The sequence below is a fragment of the Scyliorhinus torazame genome, chromosome 11, assembly GCF_047496885.1.
Source record: "Scyliorhinus torazame isolate Kashiwa2021f chromosome 11, sScyTor2.1, whole genome shotgun sequence".
In the NCBI taxonomy this organism is placed as follows: Eukaryota; Metazoa; Chordata; class Chondrichthyes; order Carcharhiniformes; family Scyliorhinidae; genus Scyliorhinus; species Scyliorhinus torazame.
Window position 1 is genome coordinate 201,651,157 of NC_092717.1, and position 13,842 is coordinate 201,664,998.

Below are 13,842 nucleotides of genomic sequence, written 5' to 3' on the forward strand. Positions count from 1 at the left end.
GGGTGCCCCCGCCAGTGCCACGCGGTGACAGGTGCGCCAGCAGGTGGCAGATGTGTGCCACGGTTTCCCGGCTCATCCGGAGTCTCCTGCTGCATTCCCGGTCCATGAGGTCCTGGTACGACAGCCGGGGCCGGTACACACGGTGCGTCCTTGGGTGCCTCCGTTGCCATGGGGCCGCGACGTCCTCCTCCCCCTCCTCGTCCTGTCGGTCAGGTGTCCCTCCAGCCTGGTCGGTTGCCGCCTGCCCTTCTGCGGTAGCCTGCGCCGCCTCTCTGGCACGCTCCTCCTCCTCATCCAGGGCAACATGGACATTAGCGGCTGCCGCCACGGCGGCCAACATCGCTGGCTGACCGGAAAACATGACGGCCTGTGCGGGGGGAGGGGTGGGAGACATGTCATCATTGCCCATACCCCCCCTCCCCCCAGCCAGGTGGCATGGACCGCATGGGTCCGACTGTTGGAGGCTGGCACCTGGCCAGGTGGACCAACTCACTTGCCCTCGCAAGCACACCACAATGATGCGGCCGACCCTATCTGACCGATACTGGAGGGTGCCCCCAGAGAGGTCCAAGCACCTGAAACGCATCTTCAGCACGCCAAAGCACCTCTCTATCACTCCCCTTGTCGCTACATGGGCATCATTGTAGCGGTTCTCCGCCTCATTGCGTGGCCTCCGTACAGGCGTCATCAGCCACGATCGCAACGGGTAGCCCCTGTCGCCCAGCAACCAGCCCCTCAGCCGGGGATGGCGTCCCTCGTACATGCCGGGGATGTATGACCGTGACCCCCCCTCCCAAGCACGGACACCCCCCCCACCCCACCCCCCCCCCCCGCGTCCCTCCCCGGCACGGACCCCCCCCGTCCCCCTCCCCGGCACGGACCCCCCCCCCCTTCCCCGGCATGGACCCCCCCCCCACCCGCATCCCTCCCGGCATGGACCCCCCCCCCCCCCGCGTCCCTCCCCGGCACAGTCCCCCCCCCCCCTCCCCGGCAAGGACCCCCCCGTTCCCCTCCCCGGCATGGACCCCCCCCCCCCGTCCCCCTCCCCGGCACGGACCCCCCCGTCCCCCGTCCCCCTCCCCGACATGGACCGCCCCCCTCCCTGGCACGCACCTCCACGCCCCCCTCCCCGGCACGGACACCCCCCCCCCGTTTCCCTCCCCAGCAGTCATCCTCCCGTCCCCGGCACTCACCCCCCCTCCCGGCACTCCCCCGGAGCCCAGCCCACTCTAACCACCCCCCCCCCCGCCACACACACACACACACAACCCTACACACACCTCTCCCCCACACATACAGACTGCGGCCACGCCATCGCCTCTCCAGCGGCCAACCCCCCAGGCCGTCACCCACCTCCACGCTGGTCGGCGTCAACCATGAGCACTGGTTGACGCCAATTAATAGGTGGTTTGATTTACGCCGACATGACCCGTGATCACGTCGGCGGGACTTCGGCCCATCCGGACGGAAGAATATCGGCAGCCGCGAAATCCATTGCCTTGCGCCCACCCGTGCCATTCTCCGAGGTGTGCGGCGCGATTGACGCCCCGCCGACTTTTCTCCCTTCGGAGAATTCGGCGGGCGGCGGGGGCGGGATTCACGACGGCCCACAGCGATTCTCCGACCCGGTGGGGGGTCGGAGAATCTCGCCCCTGGTCTTTCCTCCTAAACCATGGTGCTATCTGCACGGTGAGCCTTTGACTTTCACAAACGTTTTCAGACAGAGGTGTGTATCAGACTGGCCTGCTGCTGACTGTACCTAGGAATTCCTTTCAGTGTTGTTGTACATTTACTTACAGTGCGCCTCAGTCATCTTCCATATCTGACTGGCATGTTGGCTGCATCAGGCATAATAACATCCTCACAGTCACACAACAGCCTTCCTTCAGTTTTCCTGAACAGGTTTGTGAATTAGACTACATCCAGTCAGCACCTAAAATGCTGATTGACAATAAAGGACACAGATGCAATAGAAATGATTCTAATAAGTGTTTCTGACTGCTTCCAAAAAATATACCTTCTCTCATTTGGATGCTGATCCGCCAGCTGTGCAATTGCAGATTTTCGTTTTGCTTTTATTTCAGATATATTTAACATTCTGCATGACTGTCTTAGTTCACATTGGAAATGAAGGTTGCAGGGAGATTGCACTGGCCTAGGCAGTGCATGCCATCAGAGAGCTCAGGACTTCACCTCAACCTCAATCTGTTCTAGCCTGATGATCAAATATTTGCTGGATACAATCTTCAACAGTCATTCTGGTAGATGCTCCTCTCCATAACTCCGAGATGAAGCCAATTAAAGCCTCCATACCAGTGCCTCCCTTCTGAAATCAAGTAACTCAATACTGATGAGAAATGGAACTGAAGACCTTTCTGATCTGTGTGGCTCAATTGCTTGGTGAAAATAAGCTTGTCTCAATCTTTCAGACATCATTTAAATAAAAAATAAGCCGTGTAATTCAATGGTTTTTGGAAAATAAAGTGTTTTAAATCCATTTTTATGGGGTGCGGGTGTCACTGGCTCGACCAGCATTTATTGCCTATCGCTAGTTGCCCTTGAGAAGGTGGTGCTGAGCTGCCTTCATGAACCACTACAGTTCATATGGTGTAGGTAAATCCAGAGTGCTGCTGGGGAGGGAGTTGTGAGGTTCCCAGGTATCTGCTACTCTTCTCCTGTTGGATGGTAGTGGTTGTGGGTTTGGAAGGTGCTGCCTGAGAAGCCTTGGTGAGTTCCTGCAGTGCATCTTGTAGATCAGGCATTGTCAAACTCGGGGACGCAACCCGGGGATGGGTCGCGGGCGGGTGTCGGGAGGGTCGCGGAGCCGTCCGTCTCGGTGCTCCCGATTACATAGATTACATAGGATTTACAGTGCAGAAGGAGGCCATTCAGCCCATCGAGTCTGCACCGGCTCTTGGAAAGAGCACCCTACCCAAGACCACACCTCCACCCTATCCCCATAACCCAGTAACCCCACCCAACACTGAGGGCAATTTTGGACACTAAGGGCAATTTAGCACGGCCAATCCACCTAACCTGCACATCTTTGGACTGTGGGAGGAAACCGGAGCACCCGGAGGAAAGCCATGCACACATGGGGAAAACGTGCAGACTCCGCACAGACAGTGACCCAAGCCAGGAATCAAACCTAGGACCCTGGAGCTGTGAAGCAATTGTGCTAACCACTATGCTACCGTGCTGCCCTATCGCGCACATCCACGCGCAACAGCCGCAGCAGCCAGCTTTAAAGTATGCCGGCTGCGAGAGGCCTTCAAAATGGCCAGGAACAGATTTTAAAATTCGGCCGCACTGCGCATGCGAGCCTGATCAGCGGTGAAAACTATGCGCATGCACACCGATGATCGGGCTCGCATGCTCGGTGCGGCCGCATTTTCTTTATACGGTTCGGGGAGTCCAAAGGGACCAAGGGGACCATTGGGGCCACAGGGACCCAAAACCATTTCCTCCATTTTTGTCAGCAACAAACAAGGTAAGAGAAAATGGTGCGTCGCGCAGATCAGCTGGCGTGGGCCCCGAAGGTCGGCTGGCGTGGGCCGCAAAGGTCGGCCAGGTTGGGTCCCGAAGGTTGGCCGGTTGGTAAAAATGGGCCCCCGGAAAAAAAGTTTGAAAAACACTGTTGTAGGTGGTATACACTGCTGCTACTGTTTGTCAGTGGTGGAGGGGCTGAATGTTTGTTAAATTAGCTCATGTGACAGGGTGTATATGTATAGTATTAATCAGGTGATCTATTTTCCAACATACCACTAAGAATATAGGAACAAAAGAAATGGGAGCTGGAGTAAACCATATGGCCCATTCAATCTGCTCTGCCATTTTCATACGAACATACAAATTATGAGTAGGTGCAGGCCACTCGGTCCCGTGAGCCTGTTCCACCATTCAATAAAATCATGTCTGATCTGATTGTAACCTTAACCCCACATTCCTACCTACTCCCAATAACATTTCACCCCCTTGTTAATCAAGAATCTACATAACTCTGTCTTAAAAATATACAAGGATTCTGCTTCCACTGCCTTCTGAGGAAAAAGCTCATGACCCTCTGAAAACATTTTTCTTCATCTGTCTTAAATGAGTTGCAATATCCTGCAAGGGACCTACGGGGCGGGAATGATTATCTTTCCGGTGGTTCTCCTGGAGTACAACAACCCCCCCCCGCCACCACCACCACCACATCCTGTCCTGGGAATTGTTATTTGCTGCTTATGAATACTCTTTCAGGTAGCCTGGTATTAGGTGAATTGGACATTCTGAATTCTCCCTCAGTATACCTGAACAGGCGCCAGAGTGTGGCAAGAAGGGAATTTTCACAGTAACTTCATTGCGGTGTTAATGTAAGCCTAATTGTGACAATAATAAAGATTATTATAGAGATCTACCGGGAAGTGTATATACCGTAATTGTAAATAAATCAAAGTTCTTTGTTTTACTCGGTGTGGACTCCCTGTGTCTTTTTTTGAAATTTAAAAAAAAATTAAATTTAGAGTACCCAATTATTTTTTCCAATTAAGGGGCAATTTGGCATGGCCAATCTGTTGATTCCCAAATTTCTTTCTCCGTCAGTCTGGCCTCAATAAAAGTCGAGATGGATTTGCAAGTAAAAAGATGTTATTTTATTCAGCTTGCAAGCTACCTAGTCCACAGTGATACAGATAACATGTTGCTTTCTGCAGCCCCGGGAACTAAGTGAAGGTCCCAGACAAAGAGATCAGTACTCATACATTCAAATGGCATCAAGTTTCACATACTCGACACCCATGGGTCGTATGTCCCTCCTGACTTGTTTGATCTATTCTGATTGGCTCACTTCCAATCCCTTTCTCCGGCCCCTATCAATGCAGCATCACTCTCATAGACACACCTCTTCCTGCTTTTTCCATGCGGTCTAAAATCCTTTGTCTCTACTTGCCAGAATCAAAGTGGCTTATTTCTACATTACATTAACTAATATCTCGAAAGTAACTATTTTATATCACATTCGTCAAATCCACCTATCTTGCACATCCTTTGGGTTGTGGGGGTGAAACCCAATCAAGCACGGGGAGAACGTGCAAACTCCACACGGACAGCGACCCAGGCCCAGGATTCGAACTGGGGTCCTCAGCACCGTAGGCAGCAATGCTCACCACTGTGCCACTGTGCTGCCCTCCTATTACCCTCTTATTAAATAAGTGACCGCTTATATTTAAACAATGACCTCTAATTCTAGGTTTTCCGACAGGAGGATACATCCTCTCATCTGTCAATACCCCTCAGGGTATTAAAATTTTCGATCCAGTGGCCTCTTACTCTTCTAAACTCTAGTGGATACAAACCTAACCTCTCCGACCTTTCCTCATTGTTATAGCCTGGCCGGATCGTATTGGCTGGGGATAATCGGTTACCACATATTGTATTTTGGGTCTAATCAATGGTTACCCCATGTTCCTTGGGGAATATGAGTTCCCCCAATGAGGGGGGTGGGGGGGGGGGGCACAATCATTAGCAGTGTAGCTGTATGAATAGAGCTGGCCAGTGTGGTACTGACTAGAGGGAACCGGTAGTGAACTACTGCCCCGTGTACATATTGCTACAAATAAAGTTACATTCTGTTTGACTCTACAAACTCGTGCTGGATTCTTTGTGGCCCTTACAAAACTCATACAACAAGCTGCCCATTCTTCCTATCAGTCTAGTAAACCTTCTCCGAACTGCTTCTATTACATTTACATCATTTCCAGTACTCTAGATGTGGCCTCATGATTGCCCTGTACATCTGGAGCATAATCTTCCTACCTTTGTAATCAATTCCCTTCACAATAAACTACAACATTCTATCAGCTTTCCTAATTACTTGCTGTACCTGTATATCAGCCTTTTGTGATTCATGCCCTTGGTCACCCAGATTCCTCTGCACTTCACAGCTCTGCAACCTCTCACCATTCAGATAATAAGCTTCTTTTGTATTTTCCTGCCAAAATTTAATATGATCACAGCTGATCTTCAGCTCCATTTTCTTGCATGCTCTCCATATCCATTGATCCCCATAAAGACCAAAAAAGGTTTATCTCAGCCTTAAAAATATTAATTGATGTAACATCCGCAACCCTCTGAGGTAAAAATTCCAAAGATTCACAACCCTTTGTGTGAAGAACTTTTCCCCCAACTTGGTTGTAAATAATTGACCCCTTATTCTGAGACTATGCCTCTCTATTTTAGACTCCCCAGTCAGGGGAAACAACTTAGAACATAGAACATAGAACAGTACAGCACAGAACAGGCCCTTCGCCCCTCGATGTTGTGCCAAGCATTGTCCGAAACCAAGATCAAGCTATCCCACTCTCTGTCATTCTGGTGTGCTCCATGTGCCTATCCAATAACCGCTTGAAAGTTCCTAAAGTGTCCGACTCCACTATCAAAGCAGGCAGTCCATTCCACACCCTAACCACTCTCTGAGTAAAGAACCTACCTCGGACATCCCTCCTATATCTCCCACCCTGAATCTTATAGTTATGCCCCCTTGTAACAGCTACATCCACCCGAGGAAATAGTCTCTGAACCTCCACTCTATCTATCCCCCTCATTATCTTATAAACCTCTATTAAGTCGCCTCTCATTCTCCTCCGCTCCAAAGTGAAAAGCCCTAGCTCCCTCAACCTTTCCTCATAAGACCTATCCTGCAAACCAGGCAGCATCCTGGTAAATCTCCTTTGCACCCTTTCCAATGCTTCCACATCCTTCCTATAATGAGGTAACCAGAACTGCACACAATACTCCAAATGTGGTCTCACCAGGGTCATGTATAGTTGCAGCATAACCCTGCGGCTCTTTAACTCAAGCCCCCTGTTAATAAACGCTAACACACTAAAAGCCTTCTTCACGGCTCTATCCATTGATAGGATGCAGAGCTGGGCTGAAAAATGGCAGATGGAGTTTAACTTGTCAGGGTTAAACTCCATCTGCCATTTTTCAGCCCAGCTCTGCATCCTATCAATGTCTCTTTGCAGCCTACAACAGCCCTCCACATCATCCACTACTCCACCAACCTTGGTGTCATCAGCAAATTTACTGACCCACCCTTCAGTCCCCTCCTCCAAGTCATTGATAAAAATCACAAATAGCAGAGGACCCAGCACTGATCCCTGTGGTACACCGCTGGTAACTGGTCTCCAGTCTGAAAATTTTCCATCCACCACCACCCTCTGTTATCTATGTGATAGCCAGTTACTTATCCAATTGGCCAAATCTCCCTCTATCCCACACCTCCTTACTTTCTTCATGAGCCGACCATGGGGAACCTGATCAAACGCCTTACTAAAATCCATGTATACGACATCAACTGCTTTACCTTCATCTACACACTTAGCTCCCTCCTCAAAGAATTTAATCAAATTTGTGAGGCAACGCCTACCCTTCACGAATCCGTGTTGACTATCCCGGATTAAGCTGCATCTTTCCAAATGGTCATAAATCCTATCCTTCAGGACCTTTTCCATTATCTTCCCGACCACCGAAGTAAGACTAACTGGCCTGTAATTACCAGGGTCATTCCTATTCCCTTTCTTGAACAGAGGAACAACATTCGCCACTCTCCAGTCCTCTGGCACTATCCCCGTGGACAGCGAGGACCCAAAGATCAAAGCCAATGGCTCTGCAATCTCATTCCTTGCCTCCCAAAGAATCCTTGGGTATATCCCAATCGGCCCAGGGGACTTGTCGACCCTCAGGTTTTTCAAAATTGCTAATGCATCCTTCCTCAGAACATCTACTTCCTCCAGCCTACCTGCCTGAATCACACTCTCATCCTCAAAAACATGGCCCCTCTCCTTTGTGAACACTGAAGAAAAGTATTCATTCAACGCCTCTCCTATTTTTTCTGACTCCATGCACAAGTTCCCACTACTGTCCTTGGCTGGCCCTACCCTCACCCTGGTCATTCTTTTATTTCTCACATAAGAGTAAAAAGCCTTGGGGTTTTCCTTGATCCGACCTTCCAAGGACTTCTCAGTATCTACTTCATCAAGCCGCTTTAGAATCTTGTATGTTTCAATGCTATCACCTTCCATTCTTCTAAAATCGAGAAAATACAGACTCAATTTACTCAGCCGCTTATCACAGAAAAACCTTTTCATTACGTGGACCAGCCTAGTGAACCTTTGCTGTACTGCCTCCAAAGGATGTATATCCTTCCTTAAAGGTGGACAGTGGATTTGAGATGTGGTCTCACCAAAAGCCATGTGCAGTGGTAGCATGACCTCTTTATTTTTGTACTCCAACTTATTTTCAATAAAGTTCAACATGCCATTTGCCTTCCTGATTGTTTGCTGCATTACATGCTAATTTTCTGTTTTCCTTGTACTTGCACCCAAGTACATCTGAACATCAACATTTACAAGTTTTACATCTTTTGAATAATATCCCGCTTTTCTATTCTTATGAATGAAGTGACCTCGCACTTCCCCATATTATGTTCCATTTGCCACTTCGTTTGAAATTCATTTGGCCTGTCTATATCTCTTTGACTTATGTCATCCTCACAGCCTGCATTTCCACCTAGCTTTCTAATGTTAGCTTTCACTCTCCTCTTTTTATTCTGCAAACCTTCTGTAAAATTTTGGTTTGGCTTGTCTGAGTAACATTGCCTTACCAAGAGGTTCATTTTGAGTCACTGCCAACATTACTATTGGTCTGAATGCTTCAATCTGCCTGGGAGCAGTTTGGATCGACGCCTTGTTAGACCCTTCAGACTGCAATATTGTGGGGAGGAGATCTATCTCCATTTGTATCTCAGAAGTTAATTGTTTCTCCATTTTAGAAGTATCTCCAGTAATTACAAGTCACATGGAATAAAAGGGACAGTAGTAAAGCGGATACAAAATTGGCTGAATCAGAGGAAACAGAATAATGGTCAATGGATATTTTTGCATGCTGGGGGAAGGTTTGTAGTTGTGTTCCCCAGGGGTTGGTATTAGACATAGACGTAGACATAGAATTTACAGTGCAGAAGGAGGCCAACTGGCCCATCGAGTCCGCACCGGAAAGACCAATCCACCTAAGCCCAAATCTCCACCCTAACCCCACAACCCAGTAACCCCACCTAACCTCTTTGAACACTATTAGTATGGGCAATTTAATATGGCCAATCCACCTCACCTGCAAATTTTTGGACTGTGGGAGGAAACCAGAGCACCCGGAGGAAACCCACGCAGACATGGGGAGTACTTGCAGACTCCGCACAGACAGTGACCCAAGCCGGGAATCGAATCTGTGACCCTGGAGCTGTGAAGCAACTGTGCTAACTGCTGTGCTACCATTCTGCCCTATTGGGCACCTTGGCACTGCAAGAGTTCCAGGGACCTTTCTTTTCCTGATATATATTCATGATCTAGGGGACGATTTCAAAGCTTGCGGGTGACTCAAAACGTGGAAGTAGTGTAAACTGTGAAGAGGATATTTTAGAACTCCACGAGGATGTAGACAAGTTGATGGAGTGGTCAGATAGATGACAATGAACTTCAATGTGGAGAACTGTGCGGTGACACATTTTTGGTAGGAAGAACATGTAGAGACAACCAGCATGATTCAGTGGACTTGAGTTAAAGTCCGGTGAATGGGATGTTTAGTGGGGCACCTACAGTGCCGAGAAAGTCCCCGCTATTCAACGGCACTTTGCTGGTTTTTTTTGGCCTCGGCGAAGAACCCACCATCGAAGTCGCACTTTAAGTCATTTCTGAGCTTGGCAGTGCAGGAAGACTACTCACAGATAGGGGAGCCATTTTTAAAGACAGCCCTGATCTTTCAACTCCACTCCGGACCCCACCACTTCACACAACTTACCTCTTCTGAGGTCCTCCCCCCCCTCCCCCCATCCTTACCTCTTATGGGCAAGGCCCCTATCAAGCCCGACCTCTGGCATGGGTAACCTGGCACCTAGGTGCCTGGGCATTGCTAGCCTGGACCTCTTGCAGTGCCAAGTTGCCATGCTGGTGGTTCCAAGTTTCCCAGATGCCAGGTTGCCACACTGCCCTGTCCCCGACCATCCAAGGGTGTCCAATGGCCTGGGACATGCCCAGGTGACGTGACGACTGGTTATTTAAACATGCACCCTTGGATCTCGCCCAGCGAGAGTGTGATCCAGATTGCAATGCTTCAGGAGATCCCGTTGAATCTCGCGACACGTTTTGACCATTGCAAATCTCACGAGAGGCTTCCCAGCAGTAATTTGAGAGTGACAAGGCCGCTGAATCGCGCCCAATATATAAGGGGCAAAATTCTTAAAGGAGTGCCGGAGCAGAGGGACCTGGATGTATATGTGCATAGGTCATTGAAGGTGGCAGGATAGATGGAGAGAGAAGTTCGTAAAGCAAACAATATTCTGGTCTTTATTAATAAGGGTACAGATTACAAGAGCAAGGTTATGATGAACTTATACAGGACCCTAGTTAGACCTCAGCTGGAATGTTGTGGACAGTTCTGCGTGCCACACTATAGGAATGATGTGAATCCATTGGACAGAGGAGAAGGAGTTTTCAAGACTGGTTCTAGGGATGAGAAACTTCAGTTATGAGGATAGATTGGAGAGGTTGGGTCTGTTCTCCTTGGAGAGAAGAAGGCTAAGAGGAGATTTGATAGAGATGTTCAAAATCATGAAGGTGTCTGGACAGAGTAGATGGAGAGAATTTGGGCGGGATTCTGTGATTCTGAGGCTAAGTGTTGACGCCATCGCGTTCAAGAGAAACGTTGTCGCGTTTCTCGACGGCGTCAGCATGGCCTCAGGATCAGCAATTCTGGCCCCTACAGGGGGCCAGCACGGCACTGGAGCGATCCACGCCGCTCCAGCTGCGGATCCTGCTGCGAACTGGGCACCGCGGGGTCCACGCATGCGTAGTGGCACCGGCGCCAACGCGTGCATGCGCAGTGGCTCCCTTCAACGTGCCGGCCCCAACGTAACATGGTGCAGAGCTACAGGGGCCAGCGTGGAGGAAAGGAGGCCCCCAGCCAGAGAGGCCGGCCTGTCGATCGGTGGGCCCTGATCGCAGGCCAGGCCACATCGGAAGCTCCCCCCCAGGGCTGGTACCCCCCTCCCACCCCACAGGCCGCCCCCGGACCCTTCCACGCCGAGGCCCCGCTGGCTGCGAGCAGGTGTGAACGGCGCCGGCGGGATTCGGGCTTTTTACGATGGCCGCTCAGCCCATCCCGGGCCGAGAATCAGGCCGGGCGTAGAGCGGCCCCCGACTGGCGCCGCACCAACCATGCCAGCGCCAATGGCACCGATTCTCCGCTCTGAGTAGAATCGCGTCCTAGCGTCGGGACGGCGATGCACGATTCGCGCCGGTCACGGGGATTCTCCGATCCTGCCCCGGGCTGAGAGAATCCCGCCCTCTGTTCCCATTCATAAAAGGATCAGGAATGGGTGGGCACAGATTTAAAGTAATTTGAAAAAGAAGCAAATGTGATGTAAGAAAATACTTTTTCACACGAGTGGTTCCAGTCTGGAATGCACTGCCTGGAAGTGTGGGGAAAGCAGGTTTAATCGAGGCATTCAAGAGGGCTTTAGACGATTGTTTGAACAGAAGCAATGTGCATTAGTTTGGGGAATAGGCAGGGGAATGGCACTCAGTCGTGATGCTCGTTTGGAGAGTAGGTGCAGACAAGATGGACCGAATGGCACTGTGACAATTCTGTGATTCTGTGATATCCTATTACAAATCATCAATTTAAAAAAGTGCTGCTTCAAGAGAAAGGTATTTATTCACAGTTTTAAAAGCTAGGCAAAACTGCATCAACTGAGGCTTTCGTTTCTTCTCCCGAAGGCTCGTGCTGCTGCAAGAATGCACGGACCCTATCCATTCTCAGATAGCTTGCTAAAGTGATCATTCGACAGTTAGGGAGATGGTGGTGTTGTAGTAATGCTGGAGACATGGGTTCAAATTTTACCATGGCAATGAGTGGAATTTAAATTCAATTAATACAAAACAAAAATCTGGTTGTGAATGGTAGTCTCAGCAAGGTAGGCATGGAACTATTACTGTTTGTTGTAAAAGAACCATCTGGTTTACTAATGTCCTTTAACCAACTTTACCTGCTCTGGCCTACGTGTGACTCCAGGGGCGGGATTCTCCAACCCCTCGCCGGGTCGGAGAATCACCGCGGGGCAGCGTGAATCCCGCTCTGCTGCTCCGACACCAGCTGCCGAATTCTCTGGCACCGGTTTTCGGGCGGGGGCGGGGATCACGTTGCGCAAGTCAGGGGCCATTGGCTGAGGCCCCCCCGGCAATTCTCCGGACCCCGATGGGCCGAGCGATCCTGGCCAGTCCCGCCGGCGTGAAATGGACATGGTCCATCGTGGCGGGACCGGGCTTGTCGGCCGTCTAGCGGGGTCCTCGGGGAGGCGCAGAGGATTCCACAACTTCCGGGCGGCCCGACGCCGGAGTGGTTCACGCCGCTCTTGGCACCGCTACGGGCCGCCCCGCCAATTCCGGGAGAATCTCGGCCCAGATCCACAGTAATATGATTGACTCTCAATTGCCCTCTGAAATAGTCTAGCAAGCCACTCTGTTCAACGGCAATTAACGATAGGCTGGTCTTGTCAGTGGCACATCCCATGAACCCACTTTTTTAACGAGAGCTTGGACAGAGAGTATAGCACAGCTATTCTTGCCTTTTTATCTGAGACAAGAACAGAGAACACGGGAAAGGCTCGGCAGGTCTGACAGCATCTGTCGGGGGTGAAAACAACGTTAACGTTTCAATTTGGGTTGGCTCTTCATCAGAACTAAAGAGAAGGAGAACTGTGTTAAATAGTAAACTACAGCTATGAGAGCTTGCAACATGATGTAACAACTTTAAGAACAGAAGACAGAGGGCCTGGTATGGGAGAAAGTGAGGGAGGGGGGAAAGGGAGGGTTATTGCATTGAGACAATCAATGTATGGGATTTTATTTTAAGGGTATAAGGTGGCTGTGTGGATTTACTGGCAGGGATGGCTGGATTGCGATCAGTAGAAGGAACATTCATTGAATTTTCCTTTGCTAATCTTACATGGCACCTCCATCGCAACCTCAGCGATAACTGCTCAGTTCCGAGTTTGAACCTGGGATCTTCCTGGTTAATATGATTCAGTAATATACTGGGGTATAGTTAGCCAACTAGCCACAACACTGTTCTCTAAATAAAACCTATTTAATTCAATGTGAACACCGTGCATCAGTTTTAATCCATTACATTAATTCCTGGTGACTAGACATATCTGACAGGAACAGCCAGTGTGGGCTGACTGTGAATACATGCCAGGATTGCAGCAGGTAAACATTACAATTGTTAATTTGATACACATCTAGATGAAGCAAGCTTGAATTTGAAATTGAACCATGCTGTGGATTTAGTCCACTCTGAACATAATAGTGCAAAATGTTAGGCCACTGGGTTTGATTCTGCACATGTCAGCATTGCAGCTGATGCGAATGCACAAGTACAATACAGACATCTTCCTGTGCAAACTTATACCTTTAGCTGACAGGCTGTGGATGACCTTTTTCTCACAGGTTTTAAAGCTCTTCCTGAGTTGAGAATTTACATTCCTGAGCTTCAAAACCCCGGGGAAGGTGAGGCAAAAGGAGAATGAATGCCAAATCTGGATTTTTAGATGATTGCTGGGCAAAGTGAAAACTGAGGGAAAGGAAAGAATTTTACAGTGCATAGGACCTGGGAACGAGTGGGTTAGCGTAGGAGATGGTGCAGTGCTGTCATTTCAACAAAATGAAGAATGGAAAGAGGATGAAATACAGAGGATGGAGAGACAACAACTTGGGGGCGTTTCAACCAAAAGGGAACAAAGTCCCC